The sequence below is a fragment of the Chenopodium album genome, chromosome 1, assembly GCF_948465745.1.
Source record: "Chenopodium album chromosome 1, dcCheAlbu1.1, whole genome shotgun sequence".
NCBI classification, from domain to species: Eukaryota; Viridiplantae; Streptophyta; class Magnoliopsida; order Caryophyllales; family Amaranthaceae; genus Chenopodium; species Chenopodium album.
Window position 1 is genome coordinate 22,344,504 of NC_137834.1, and position 17,301 is coordinate 22,361,804.

Sequence of the window (17,301 nt, forward strand, 5' to 3'; positions counted from 1 at the left end):
AGCCAAGTCGATTATCAATATCGACGGTGAAAATGGAAGGTCTTGTGCAATGTCCTGCCAACTATGTTCCTCTCACTCCAGTTAGTTTCTTGGAAAGAGCTGCGAGAGTTTGTCCTGACCAAATTTCTCTGGTGTATGGAGATGTCGATTTTACATGGAAACTAACTCACCAAAGATGTTTGAAACTTGCTTCAGCTCTATCTTCTCTTGGGATATCTTATGGTGACTTTGTAAGTTGTTTTTCTTCTCTTTTTTTCTAGCTCTCTTTCAAAGCAAGCTATATATACACAAGCCGATACAATGATATATAGACTATTACAATTTACAATAGTAAGTCTTTAATAGTATATGAAGTACTCGTAATGATACAATGATAGACTATTACAGTTTACATGTCTATATACTATTACTTGTCTAATTATTGTACGAGTACAATAGTTTTTACTCCACATTAATTAAACTAACCTAGTATGTGCGTTAAAAAGTCTTTCACTTCTGAATTTACTTACCAATTTTTTTACCATGGGTGTATAATTAATGACGGATCTTGGTAAAAAAATATTAGAGGAGTCGGGATTTGAATTTCTTACATCTCACTCAAAATTAATTATTATGTCCTAATATTTTATATGTAAAATAAGTTTGTCTAAGTTCATTACAATAATTTACCAGGGACCAGGCTCAAAATGGCCCTAGTAGAAGGTCCCCTCTGTGTATAATTACACAAAAGATCATTAAAAGTTGAGCAAATAAGCTCAAATTTATTAGCCTTCACTCACTATATTTGACATGGGTGTATAATATTAGAAAAGGCTTTGCGTGAAACCGTTTCACGTGAGTCCGGTTTATAATGCACACACTCATCCCCACCCCACTAACACTTCTTAGCCACTTGTCGGCAACCAGCAACCACCATCCCCATCCCCATCCCCAGGCTTATAAATTGATTTTTTTTTTTTTTTTTGTATGATCGGACTCACGTGAGTCCGTTCTACACAATACTTTTTCATAATGTTATGCCCTTATAGAGAAAACGTTCTTGGAAGACTCACTATAAATCCATGTATAAAAAGGGTATAACCTATAATTCTATAACAAGTTAATTTATGAACTATACACGTACCTAAGTTTGACTCAGAATAAAAAATTAATAATTTTTTGTTTATGAATACCGAGTACTTGGACAATTTGATTAAAGATTACATCTATATACTAGCTTATCGCAACCTAAATACTTTTCCTTTATGTTGGTACAACTTATGAATTAGTGTGTGAAAGCTAAGGAATATGGATTGCATAAAAGTAATGACATCAACTTACCAATACTCGGTGCATTTCTTAGTTCTCACTGTAAAAAAAAAAAAAAAAAAAAAAAAAAAAAAAAACTTACCAATACTCGATGTATTATGAATTCAGTAACAGAAATACTACCTTCGGTCCAAATTACTCGCAACTTTGGAATATTTTATATCTCACAAATAATACCCCAAAGTTGCGAGTAATTTGGTCCGGAGGTAGTATATGAAATTACACAAACTGATAAATGCATTTTAGGTGATTTAGATTTGGAATTGACTTTTGTAATAAATAAAGATTATTATTTACTAAGGTGTTGTTTGGTTGGAAGATAATTTTCTTGGGAATGGAATGTCCTAGGAAGTATTTAAATGAAGGTGTCTTTTACAATTATTTTAAAACATAAAAATAATTGAAGTTAGGCCTTGTTCTTTCTTTCTTTTTTTTTTTAGCTGGAATTATTTTTAATTTACTGAACAGGAATTATTTTGCTGAACAAAAATTGTTTTCAATGATTTTCTATTATATATTTTTTAATATTACTGATTTTTAATGAATTGAAATTAATTTTACCGAACTGAACTTATTTTACTGAACTGAATTTTTTTTATATATATATACTTGTATTGTAAAATAGAGACTGGCCAATTAAAATAGCTCAATGTTATCATGCTCTTATTGACATGTATCAAGTTGATTCACTACTACCTAGAGGTGGCAATCTAGTCTTGAATAGGGTTATTTTGGGACTCTACTCATTTTTGGGTAAGAATCTTTCGTGTTGTTTCTTGTTCAGATTGGATCAAATTGGATCAAATTGAATCAAGTAATTTATGTAAACTTAGGGTTTATGGACTATGGTAGGATAGTTAAGGTATGGGTCAGATTTGTCACATCCTTAGCCTTGTGGCAGTGCAGCTACGTACACAATTTAGGCATTTGTGGGCATTCTCGCTAGTCCTTGCATTGTAGCTTTCATTGATGGTTCACGCGTCAAAACTCAACTTTATATTATTTGTATAATTGTATTTTCCAAATTTAATGATCTTTAAGTTTTAAATGAAAGTAGGAGATTACGATGTTACTATCAATTGGATGATCACTAAGGCTCAGTTTATTTCATCTTATACTAAACTAAAATTAATTTTATAAATTAATTTACTTAACTGAATTATATATGTTAAATTTAAATTATTTTTACTAAACTGAAATTTATTTTACTAAAGTTATATTATTTTTCCCGAAGTAAAATTAATTTTACTAAAGTCATTCTTTACAATTAATGATTTTAACTAAACTAAGCTTATGTCTTATACTATATTTATTTTTACTAAACTGAACTTATTTTCACTAAACTAAATATTATTTTTATTTACTGAATTGGAATAATTTTACAGATTTTTTTTTGTTTTTTTTTTTAACGTAAAGTGAACAAGGCCTAAGAGTATTTTTTTTATTTATTTCCAAAAATTATGCTCTTTAGAGAATCACTAATAATAATGTGCATAAATGATTCATATGAATCACCTTTCAAAAAAAGAAAACAAAATTTGATTCATATGAATCATATTCTATGTTATCTTGCTTTAATCTGAATTGTGATTGTAGACCAAATGACCAAATATAGGTGTTGTGATCTCGCCAACATTTTTATAGCATCGGAGCATCCCAATTCCCAAACTTACTAATGCCGCGCCCCTCGCATGCATGTGATACTCTTGTTGCTTAGCTTAGCTTGTTATTGGCTTACCTTGTTCTTGTTGTGCGACGTTAAATGCCCTCGTTCCGTCGTCCCTCGCACTTGTTGCCGATGGACAAGAGTGCTCTTTTTTCAAATCAATACATATAATAGCATAGACTGTGCATGATATTCGTGAGAAGCTCGTTCATAGTTGGTTGCACCCCTGTCATCTTTGAGCAATATCCAATAATGCACCATAAGATCCGGTATGTAAACACACTATATGTGGCAACATGTCTAGGAGGAATTAATTGCCAAATTATGAATGACATGCAATTTGGTGGGATGATTGTCCAAGCACCTCTATATTAATACATTAACCAGGTGCTTAATTAAAGAATAAGTATACTACCCAACTTGCTAATTAGTAAAATAAGCTTAGAGCATTATTTGATTCATTCGATTACGTAGTAGTAAAAATAAGTTGTAATACGTAATAATAAGAATAATAATAATAATAATAATAATAATAATAATAATAATAATAATAATAATAATAATAATAATAATAATAATAATAATAATAATAATAATAATAATAATAATAATAATAATAATAAAATAAAAAATTAATATAAGCTAAAATAAATATCCAATGAACAGAACATGTTCTTTTCTAAAAGGGGTGTTTTTTTTTAAATGAGAAAGTGTTCTTTTTTTTTTTTTTTTTTTTTTTTGTAGCTAGAAAGTGTTCTTATTTAGTTATGTTGTTAGGAGCCTATTACATGCATATAAAAATATCACTTCTTCGGTGTCCCCCCAAAAAATTAAAATAAAAATAAATAAATAAATAAATAAATAAATCTTTTTTGAGGTGAAAATAAGGGAGAAATTAATAGAATTACCACGTATCTTTTTGGATTCCACTTGAAAAATTAAAGCTCACACTCACATTAGTCGAAAGATAAACGATATATGCTATTCAAACAAAATGCTACAGCCAAACATATATAGCAAAGATTTGCCGAGATAATTAGTACGAGTATGAACTATGAAGTAATACGAAGTACATTTTATTGTTTGTGAACACATTTCCTTTGCACGACGACTAGTCCATAATTGTAGATAAAACCAACGTTTAAATCATTGAAACCGAAGACCACTTCACTTCTTCAATTTTTCGGCTATTATTTCGGCATTAACGAGTCAACTAACCACATTGTCAACCACGCAAAACACGGTGGGATGTGATATGTCCCTCTCATTTTTGTTCTCTTCCGGCCGGAAACGTCCACAACTTATTTATCAATACATATTACAAGAACAAGGAAATACGGAATAAAATATGTAGAGAAATAAAAAATGCAAGTTTATTATAAATAATAATAATAAAAAAAATAAAAAAAGTCAAAGATGCAAAAGATATTTTCCTAAAAAAAAAAAAAGAGAGAGATGCAAAATTTTGACTTTTAGACTATCTATGTACACCATTTTTTTATAATTGATGATAATATTTGCACTAATTGCATAGTTTTAGGCACAAACTTTTTACTAGGTATAAAAAAATGAGATTAGATGAGTGTTTTCTTTGACAAACTAATTAACCACTGATCGAGTAATCCATGACCAAGTAACCACTGACAATCCAATTAACCTCTGACCGAGTAAATTCTGACCAATCGAGTAACCCTTGACCAAGTAATTCCTGATTGAGTAACTACTGACCGACCAAGTGGCTAGACACATATAAAACTTTGTGTATATACTTATTGATCATATACAAACAAGTGCAAGTCATTGTTCTATGTGATTGACTATTATGTCTAATAAGTGCATATAGAAAATAACAATATAGCATAGAGTTGATCATGTTAGGCCAAGCCCAGTTTTGGGTGGGCATTAGGCAAATAAATTTCTACTTGAAATATTTTTGTTTTTCCGCGAGTCTTATGCATTTTAACACTTTTTAGTTATTTTTATCCCGGTCCAAAAAAATCCAGCCCAATATTGCATATTTAGGGAAATCATTTTATGAGATTAGATGAGTGTTTTCTTTGACCAACTGATTAACCACTAATCGAGTAATCCATGACCAAGTAACCACTGACAATCCAATTAAACTCTGACCGAATAAATTCTGACCAATCCAGTAACCCTTGGCCAAGTAATTCCTGATTGAGTTACTGACTGACCAAGTGGCTAGACACATATAAAACTTTGTGTATATACTTATTGATCATATACAAACAAGTGCAAGTCATTGCTCTATGTGATGGACTATTATGTCTAATAAGTGCATATAGAAAATAACGATATAGCATAGAGTTGATCATGTTAGGCTAAGCCTAGTTTTGGGTGGGCATTAGGCAAATAAATTACTACTTGAAATATTTTTGTTTTCCCGCGAGTCTTGGACATGCATTTTAACACCTTTTTAGTTATTTTTAGCCCGGTCTAAAAAAATCCAGCCCAATATTACATATTTTGGGAAATCATTTTCTTTTTGAACCTGACTAGCTAGCCCTGTGATCACCTCTAGTTTATAGTGGTCATTGATCATGTATTGTTATTTTTGAATAGAGAGTTAGAGGTTGATATCCTAATCCTCTACACCTTTTTGGCCTAGATCCACCATTGAGATCAAAATTTCACGATTAGCATATGTGCCGGTTAGAATAATATTGGAGCATTTATTTAAGTGTATCACTTTCCTATAGTGGTGGCATTTTATGAAGTGGAATAAGGAAATATTTTTTTTAATATAAATAATAAAGCAAACATTCGTAGATAAAGAATAGAATATATACAAGTATATGTATACTTTTGATAATTGGCTTCAATTGGGGTTACACATAAGTCACGTGTGAACCTGAATTGATATTACACCAAAATTTATGTCGTTAATGAAATTAGGTATTGATATCAATAACACAAAAATTTAGTAGTAAAATTCATCAATTCATTAGGTATTTTATACCCAAATAAATTTCATATTCAATGTCAAATACCCAGTGTGTTGTCCAATTGAGATTATATTAGGATTTTAGTACTTAATTAGGGTCAATAATTAACAATACCACATAACTCAACTACTATTTGCTCAATAATAAAAATTCATGGAAAAATTATTAAATGTCTATGTTTTGTAGGAAAAGAAAATACTCAATGTCTCAATTAGGAAAATAAAAAAATGTTTATATATATTTTTTAAACCCAATTAAGTGTTTATATAACGATATGTTAATAATGTAGTTCATCACATGATGTTGTTATTCTTCTATGCCTTGTAGGTTGTAGCAATGGTTCCAAGTACTCCAGAACTATATGAACTTCATTTTGGTGTCGCAATGGCGGGTGGTGTTCTTTCAACTTTGAATCCAAGCTTGGACATAATTACTCTTTCCACTATATTGGAGGAATTAGAGCCCAAATGTATATTTCTTGATCATCAAAACATCGAATCAGTTGTCGAAGTTCTCAACCTTCTCAATGACAAACTAGTCAAGACCCCTCTATTAGTCCTTACGTCGATTTCATCTTGTGCATCAAAATTACCTAATAGTGTATACTTTAATGAGCTTCTTGATATGGGTCGATTCGATGATTTTGAACCTATTATGCCTAATAATGAATGTGATCCGATTTTAGTGACTTACACGTCTGGTTCTACTGGTCATCCTAAAGGTGTGGCGTATAGTCATAGAGCGGCCTACTTGAACGCGTTAGGAGAAATTCTTCGAAGTGATTTAAGAGAGCAATCCAAAGTCGTATTCTTGTGGACTGCGGATTTGTTTCGAGCTAATGGATGGGGGTTTACATGGGCAATTGCTGCCCTTGGTGGAACGAATGTATTTCTTAGCAACACGAACGATGGTAACGTACTTCACTCTATATCTTTGTACAAGGTCACTCATTTATCTGGTCACCCTAGCATTTTATCAACTATTGTTGAAGAAAATCATAGGAATGCTAGTGAATTTGTTCTTCCACATAAGGTTTATGCTCATGTTGCCGGTGTTATGCCACCTTGTGATACTATAACCAAGGTCGAAAATATGGGGTTTGAGGTTGTGCATAGGTATGGAATGACCGAGATTCTTGGACCTCCAGTGATTAACAAATTGTGGAATAATAATTGTGCCAAAGCATTAAATAGTAATGTCAATATTATGGATCATTTTATGGAAGAGTTTGATGTTAAAGATCCAAATACTATGAAAAGTGTACCTTGTGATGGAAAAACTATAGGGGAAGTCATGTTTAAGGGAAATGCTTTGATGATGGGATACCTTAAGGCTCCTACTATGACTAAAAAGGTTTTCAAGGGTGGTTGGTTCCACACGGGGGACTTGGCTGTTAGGCACCAAGATGGTCGCGTACAACTTAAGGACCGTGTCATTGATGCCATCGTATCAAAGGGAGAAAGCATAAGTAGTTTGGAGATCGAAGCAGTGTTACAAACTCATCCAAAAGTTCTACAAGCTGCGGTAGTTGCTATGCCGGTTGATCATGATTCGAACAATGATGAGGTACCTTGTGCTTTTCTTAAGCTTAAAATTGGGTTTGATGCAAGTGAAGGTGAAATAATTCAATTTTGTAGTGACAAATTACCCATTCAAATGATACCTAAGGTTGTGGTTTTTGGGAACTTGGCTATTAGTTCAACTGGTAAAGTGCAGAAATTTATTCTAAGGGAACTAGCCAAATCCTTGAACAATCAACCAGCGTCACTTCATGACTTCAATTCATAATGGAAAGGTATTGTGCTCCAATATATAAATAAAGAGAAAACTAGGTTATGATTTATTAAATGCTTGCCATCTTATAAACTTTTTGTTATCACTTATCTAATTTATTTACATGTTACTTATTACGGACTATTATAAATTATTATCATACAATTAACTGTGTGGTTATTGATTATACGCTCTTCCTAAATACAAAGTGATTATTTTTTTGTTGTACTGTCCGTATAACGATTTCTATATATTTGACTTGCAATTATCATCACACTTGTCATAAAAAAAATAAAAAAATAAAAAATCATCACACTTGTCATGTTAAGCTTTATTTAGTGTATACGCCGATGTTATAAGCCGTTATTAAGGGTAATCAAATCCTGAAATGGTATCAGAGCCTCTAAAATTCTAATCCCTAAAATTCTAAATTTATTCTACCTTTTTAAACCCTAAAATTCTATTTTTTCCCCCTACCATTCTACTACTCCTAGTCTCTTACTAATTTCTCAAAAATGGTGAATGACAACAACATTGTATCTTCTTCTATTCTATTTGATCAACAGGATAGTTTTCTCTCTAAGCGACGTCATAAGTCGAAGCTATAATGTACTTACCATGTAAAATTAATGTGAGGTAAAAGCTTCAGTATATTCATTGATTGGCAAAGAATATATAACGTACAAAGAATTATCAGCTTAGGAAACTATCTTAGCTATCTTATGCCAACTATGCAAATGTAGTCATAATCATATCTTTACATAATTATCACATTTCCCATAATTTTATCTTATTAACACCCCCCTCAAGTTGGAGCACGATGCGGATTGAAGGTGCCCAACTTTGACTAGAGTAAATCAAATTGTCGTTTACCAAGTGCCTTGGTAAAAATATCCCCAAACTGAGAATTCGTAGAAACATAAGAGGGCTTAATCATATCTTCCGAAAAAAAGCATCCCTCACTAAATGACAATCAACTTCAATATATTTGGTGTGCTCATGAAACACCGGATTCTTGGCAATATGCAACGCCAATTGACTATCACAAAACAAAGGAATAATCTTAGGATGTTGAATGTCAAGACTAAGAAACAAGCCTCTTAACCATTTCAATTCACATGTAATAGCAGCCATAGAGCGATATTCTGCCTCTGAGGAAGATGTAGAAACTGTGTATTACTTCTTTGTTTTCCATGAAATAGGAGACTGGCCTAAGAAAACCAACCATCCGGTTAACGAACGACGAGTAATTGGACATTCTGCCCAATCTGAGTCACACCACCCTTGCAAAGTCAAAATCACTATCAGCTCGAAACGGAATCCCTTACCCCGGGGTGCCCTTCAAATATCTAACAACCCGCAAAGCTGCTTTCCAATGTTCCACTCGAGGTTGTTGCATAAATTGAGACAAAATGTGCACTGAATATGCAAGATCAAGACGAGTCACGACAAGACACACAAGTCGTCCAACTAGACGACGAACAGAAAATAAATAACACATATATTGTTCGATATCTTATATATAAAACATCCTCCCGCAATCGCAACGGTAGTAACCCAAACGTTGCTATTGGAAATTCTTCACTTTGTTGAAGTCGATCGAGTTACACTACTTTGTTGATGTCGCCTTCATTTATTTATTTATTTATTTTTAAAAAAACCTTTTGCAGCTATGTGTATTTCTTTGCTAGTGTCCGTAATCTTCTACCACGGCCCTTTGCTTGTGTCCATGATCGATTCAGATATAGCTGTAAAGGATAATGATGACTAAGTTACCATTATCATTATTAGGTATTGTATATAGTTTGTGTATTTCCTTGAAGTACTCCTTATCTTATTTATGTAAGATCAAGTGCAAAGCTCGTTTTATTGGGGGATTATCAAAGTGGATTGCTAAATACCGTCGACATTTTTTATCAAACTGCCAACAAAAGTAATGAAGGGACAAAATTAACCTTACTTATCTCTATTTGGCTTTCTCTCCTTAGTCCATCAATACTCAAACTAAAAAGTGAACCACCACAAAATTAAAGCAACCACCACCAATATGAGTCAACGGCCACTACCACGACGAGTCCATGACCACCACCATCACCACCACCACCACCACCACCCACCATCAACGCCCACAACCACTAGAAGATAATGTTGCCCAACAAAGGCATGCAACATCCGTCGTAAAACGCCGACCCACCACCTTCCCTCAACGGCAGGAAGGTGGTGTTGTTTATAATCGCTGATCTGCACAACCGCGGTGCATAACCGGTCAACCGAGACAGTAATCGGCATTCAAAACCGGTTACCGTGTTAGTTGACTAGTTTTGGACGCCGGTAACCGTGATCAACCGGAGGCCAAGACCGGTCAACCTGCACGGCAACCAGTTTTAGACGCTAGTTACCGGTGACTGTAGTCGTCGTTTGATGTGCGCCTACATTAAGCATGTTGTGAATATGTTTGGCACTGTTAGGAAGTAGGAATTGACATATACGATTAGGGACAAGGAAAGTAGGGAGCCGCCAACAAGTTTTTAAGGAACTTGTAAATCATTCACATATTATAAAAGGCAACCACGAGAAAGGGACAACGATTGGCAACAACGATTGGCCCATGAAGGTTACACTCCATTCATAATCCATGAGATTACTAACTCCATATGGTTCGGAACCACGAAAGGAGGATCGGGGATGATGGTACGAAGTGAGTCATGGAGTCTCATTTGCCCGTATTGGCCGCTACTCGATTCTTATTGTGAAAAGTGATTCCTGCGATCTCAAAGGCATGCAAACAAAATACTCAATTCGACCAAAACTATTATTATGCTAAATTGGTTGAATATTAATGCAACATATAATTGTAAAATATTAGTGATCACTTGAATTAATAACAAGATTAAAAAGGAACCTAAACCGGTCGTCCAAATTATCTTATTAGACGTGATTTTCAATTACATATTCTCTTTAAACATGCAATATGGTGATCATTAAATATATAATAGAATAAACATTAATATTGGAAGCAATTTAACAATAATTTGTTAGTCAAATCAAATCATAATAAACCTAATCATGATACAAGCAACAAGAATAAAAATAAGAGTAATTAGGTGATTAATTACTCACTTTCCGCGTTTCCTTACTTGAATTGCTACATCATGAATAAAATTTTCGTAACTTCAATAAAAAATATAAATCAAATTGAAACAATTAAATTAAATAAAAAGTAGAGATGATTTGGTCAAACCATCAGTTAATTATACCTTTCACGCCTTTGTTTAAGTATAGAACTTCGGGTATTGTATGGACTTCTTGGAGTGCTTAAGGAAGGAATGATGGAATAATAGGGATAAAGGTCTCAGGCTTGAAGTATGAGAGAGAGAGAGAATGATTTTTTTTTTTTTTTTTTTTGGTGAAGAAGAGAGGAAGAGAGGATGATTTGGTAATCAAGCTTGTTGATGATTTAAAAAGGGGTGATATGACCTCTATTTATAAGGAAAAAAGAAGGGTCTAAGAATTAAGAAAAGATAAGAATTCGAATCGGAATAAAAACTCTTGCGATAGACATCAATTTTTGCGGTTTTTATTTTTATCATATTTTTTGATCTAGAAATTGGAATAAAATAAATAATATGTTGTTGGAAATATATTGTAGTCTACTTTCAAACCCCATTAGAATCATATTAAAATACCTTGTAGAATGAAAGATATGGGAGAAATAGTGGGACGGTGTCAGCTTTGGATAGAGTTTCGTATTTCATTCATATCTTTTGCATTATAGCTCGGAATTGATATTATAATATATCATTGGAAATATAATTTCAAGGTCTATCCAACCATCTAATATTTGGATAAAAAAAAATAAGTCACTAAAGTAATACCTGACTATCTTTGAACGTCTTTCAATTCGAATATAATTAGGACTTTCAAAAAGAAAAGTTTTATTTAATTTCAAACTTTAATCTTATCTTTTCACAAGGAATAATTAAGATCTTTTAGAAACTTATAGAAGCTTCCAATTAATTCTAATTGGTTTAGGAATGGGATTAAATCCCTTGGACCCTCCAAATGATCATTGGGTCGTAGGTAAGGTGGGCTTAGGTTCGGTTTGGGCTCAGTTTAATATTTTGGTCATAACTTATTCATTATAACTCGGATTTGGGCTTATAATATATCGTTGGAAAGATCTTTTAATGCCCCATCCAAATATTCAATTATTGGACCCGGATTATGAACCAAAACAAATTGTAATAAACGTTTTTATAAAAAGGACACGAAATGAATTATTTTGGGTTTAAAGGCACGAAAAGAGTAAAATAAGTTATGGTTTGGGGAAATGGGCTAGTAATTGGGTTGGTTTATGAAATTTATTGGGATTGAATATGGATTTAACCACTCAAAAAATTAAATACTCAATCCGACCAATAATGGTGAAGAAAGTTTGTTCACCATCGAGTTTGGTTTTGTGGAGACATTTTTAGGTGTCTACAGTGACGTTCATCGATTATGAGTGTCGATTTTGAGTCTCGTCAATACCTTCACCGTTGTATTCATCGATCGCCGCTGCCTTTTACTCGCTGACCCCTTTACTGTCACAAAGCTTTAACCACCGTCGTCACTACCCTACATTGTCGCATCGCTGCTTCCCTACATTGTTGTGCTGCCGCTGCCCTTTACCTCCTTCCAATGTGGTGGTATGTTAGTTGGTGACAGGTTGACAACAATGGTGATTGTGGATGGTCAAATAGAGGAAAAAAAGAAAAAAAGAATAAGGGTATTATTGTCTCTTCACATCAAATGTTGGCGATTTTGATAAATATTGTTGCCGGTGTTTAACACCCCCTTTATCAAAGGTGGTTTTATTTATGGCGGTCCGGGCAAAGATTGTAATATTTCTATCAATTTTTCCTTCAAATTATGTAGATTTTCCAAAAGTTCAATACTAAATCTGCCACTGGCCTTAGGAGTATTGCAAAGAAACAGACTCCTTCGATGGTTAATCCCCAATTTATTTTATTTTATTTTATTTTTTTTAGGGAATGATTAATCGCCAATTTATTTATGGGTTATGTGCCAAATCTTTTATTGAGAATTACAACACTTCTGGCACCCATGGTTTGACTACCGAAACTATTGTCAAACATGGAAAAAAAACACAACTCTTCTCAGACTGCTATGGAAAAATTTTAAACCAAACTTATCTACAATTATATATATATATAATTGGATATTTGGGCGGGCTAGGCCCGACCGATTAACATAAATGGGCGGGCATGGACAAGAAATATGTATCGCGGGCTAGCCCCGCCCGACCCATTTATTATTATTATTAATAATAATAATAATAATAATAATAATAATAATAATAATAATAATAATAATAATAATAATAATAATAATAATAATAATAATAATAATAATAATAATAATAATAATAACAATAATAATAACAATAATAATAATAATAACATTCTTATTTTAATAATTTTATTTATTTAGTTAGTTATGACATACTTTGTGTAATAAATGCAAAGAGACTATATTGAACTATAAGCTTTTATTAGTTACAATTATTCATTTTAATTTTATATTTTATCATTAACACTTTTTAAATAAGTTTTATCTTACATATATTTATAACATATGTCATAATTTCAACCTTTTTTTAAAATCTATTACCATTTGTGAACAAAAAATTATAAGACAACTATACCAAAATAATTTTAGCACATGTAAATAATAAAAAGATTAGTTAGTGTTATAAAAAAATTAAACAAAAATTAAGGCCCGTTAGCCCGCGGGCAAGCCCGGCCCATTTAACAAGCGGGCATGGACAAAGTATCAAGCCCGCATAAAAGGGTTCGGGTTTGCTACATAAAACCCGTTGGACAAAAAAATAAGCATAGGCCCGGCCCGCTACCCGTTCAAGTCCGCAAATGATCACCTCTAATATATATATATATATGTTATACTCAAACACTTATTTTGTTATGTCTTACATAATTATTTTTTACTCATCTTTCATATAAAATGAAACTTTTTATATTCCAAAAAAAAAAAAAACATCTTTTGTAAGTCCAACTCTTTTGCAACCATCATATCACTCTTTTGCAACCATCATATCTATTATTTACCCTATTATATCTAAAAAAGCCTTTCAATACTCGACTACTCTCTCCAAACCTTCTCGGAGAATCGCAATCCAATGCAATTTCTCACCAGCATATCAATTCCTACATTGAACAACACATCCTAGATCAGTCTTTCATGTCAGTCACCCGTCTTGGTGGGGTAAAGGAAAATGATGATGACTAAATCACCATTATCATTATAAGTTACTCTTAATAGTTTGTGTAATTCCTTGAATTGCTACTTTTATTTAGGTTGACAGTCAAATATCTCAAAACTTAGCTAATGTACCTAGTCATATTTTGTTGATCTTCAATTCTCCATTCATGTATTATATGTACTCATATATACTCATCAATATAATTAATATTTTCAATATTCTCTTTCTCATAACTCTATTAATAGCTTCAATAATTTGTTTATCCAACTTTCTCTCATTCTAACTGCATGGTGTGATAGATAATACAAACAAAATATTCTTACTATGTTTATGATATACTAGTATGATAATACATTATCCAATCAAAGGCTCCAACCATATGTTTATGTTTTCGATTGTGTTGGTCCTTTGATATGGTATCAAAACTAACTTGACAAGGCCATAGTTTCAAATCTCACCCACTCTTCCTTTTACATGAAATATTTAGAGTTGGGTATGGCGATGCTCATATAATCATATTACATCCACATTTGAAGCCCAAAGGGCTTTTATATAAGGAGGCGTAATAGAGCTTTAACCATAATCATACTGCATCCACATTAGAAGCCCAAAGGGCTTTTATATATTGGTTTAAGTTTTTGATTTTTTGATTTGATTTTTTTTTTTTTTTTTTTTTTGAAATTTTTGAAATTTGGTTCCTTATTTATTTTTATAATTTGTCACATTTGAAATTTTTTTTCCTCAGTGTGGAACACTTACATATGTTGTTTGGTAACTTTGTACTTCAAAAATAACTCGCATCAGTATAGTGCAATGGAACCGACTCTCCTCAAGACCCACCGATAAATTCACATTAAGTTTGTAACACATCGCAAATTCTTAGGTGCATCATGGTGTAACTAGCTTATGAATGAACGTGTAGTAAGTAATATAGAAATGAATTTGCTTCTTTTTTTTTCATTTTATAAAGGTTTTTTTTTTTTATTTTTTTATTTTTTTTTATGTATACCATCTTTGCATCTTTATTGTTTTGTTTTAAATCTGATTGCCATTTTCATTTTTTTTTCTCCTCAAGAAATTCCCTAACAACCCTAATTTTCAAGAACTTGGAGAAATGAAGTTTATGTGGTGTAGTGAATATTATCAAGCATCCCACACTTGAGCCCCACTGTGATCATACACTTAAGCATGGTGGTGTCCAAAGGGAAGGAAGCTAGAGCAAAAGAGTCGCCAACAAGTTTTAGGAACTTGTAAACCGTTCACAGGGTGAAGGTTACACCCCTTAATGATATGATCCATGAGATCGTTAACTCCAATAGGTTTGGAACCATGACTGGAAGTCCAGGGATGAAGGTACAAATCCAACCTAAAAGAGATTGAACTTGCCCTAAAAATATGCTTCTACTTTATTCTTCTCGTATTCATGTGCTCTTTCTGACTAACATACAATCAATAGATTAACCCTAAACATGTTTAATCTATGTTGGTTGAATATTAATGCACAAACAAATCTATTATTGGCAATCACTTGATTATAACCATATTAGCCTAAACAAGATTTTTAATTATCTTATTAAGCGTGATTACAAGTACAAATTCCCTTTAAACATGCAAGAAAAGCGTGATCAAACAATAACAATAAATAATAAATCAAGCAACATAATAACAACAATCATCATCATCATAATACTCAATCTCAATAAAGCATATAAATATTAGCAAGATCCTAGGCATGATACTAACAAGATTAATAACAAACCCTATCATGTCACTAAACATTAAAGATCAAAGCTTTAATCCTAGCATGAAACTAATATGACACAAAAAAGAATAGGAAGCATCATAAACATACATAATATCAGAAATATTAGTTAACCCTAAACGTGATACTAGAAAGCAATAAAACATCCTAACATGATACTAGGAATCAACAAAATAATCTAAGCATGATTTCTATATCAAAAGAATAATAAAGTAATTAAATTACTTACTTCAATGCCTCGTATCTCTTTCTAATAACAAAATACACGCGTTAGTAACTTTAAAAAAAAGTATAAAACAAACAATTAGATTAAATAATTGAAACTGAGATCTGAGACCAAACCCTCATAAATTATAAACCTTTCACGTCTAGGGCGAAGGCAACTTCGAACTTAGCTATGTCTAGAACTTATGAATGTGGAATTTTGTGAGACAGGAGGTTAGAAAAAGAATAGAGAGAGAGAAAGCTTCTAGCTTTTAGAGAGACAAAGAGAGAGATGATGGTTGTGAATGAATAAAAACGGGGAGATACAACCCCTATTTATAGAAAAAATAGTCCGGAATCAAATAAAGTCGTATTCAAAATAAAATACCACCTGTCGCCAACGACAGGAGTTAGCACCAAACGAGAGGAGCAGCGCCAGGCGACAGCCTTGTCGTCTCGCGCTAAGTCAGAATTAAAACGTGCTTTGTACACGGAATCATCTTCTTAATACATTTAAGCAGCTAATTCCGCGTTGATCAGATTAAAATCATGTTTGTGACAAATCACATATTTTATTCAAAATAAAACTCTTTAAAATATAATTATTAATCCTAATCTCATTAGAATTTAAAAGAACTTTCTAGATAATTCTAGAAGATTAAAATCAATCCTAATAACTTTAGGAATAATAATAAATAGGCCCTCCTCTAGATCATTGGGCCACATATAAAATCATTTTGGGCTAAATTTAATTTAATCTATTAATTCCTCATTATTCATCGGAATTGGGCTTATAATATATCGTTGAAAAGCTCTTTTCTAGCCCAATCCAACTACACTATTATTGGACCCTTATCATGGATCAAACTAAATTGGACTGGCTATTTTCATAAATAGAGTACATTTTTGAAAATAGAAAGAGAGATATTTTAATAAAAACATCCACATCACTAGACTTTTTGTTCACACTTCACCTCGTTCGACAATTAAATGACGTGAAAGGTATTTTTCATCACTGGGTTTGGTTTTGGGGAGACACATTTAGGTGTCTACAGAAGCCCCCACTTTGACCTAGTTTGGAGAAACACAAGTTTTGAAAACACAAGTCAAAGTAACGATAGGGACGGAGGATGATTCAGAACGTTCTGTGATCCTAAATCATTCTTGTAATGCCGATACTTGCAAACTAGTGTTAGTTAAATAGATAAAAGAGTTAAGAAACACGTATCTTGCACCGTCGAGCACACGTCTCAGGGGTAACCGATTCTGTTGCTGCATTTATTGGTGACGACCTCCAAAGTGATTCATGAACGCCATCTGAAGGTAATAGTGCCTCGCT

General features: G+C 32.5%; 1 pseudogene; it reads left to right on the forward strand.

The window, feature by feature from the left end:
* Positions 1–32: 32 nt before the first annotated feature.
* On the forward strand, positions 33–7,941 carry LOC145629407 (butanoate--CoA ligase AAE1 pseudogene; annotated as a pseudogene).
* The last annotated feature ends 9,360 nt before the right edge of the window (positions 7,942–17,301 follow it).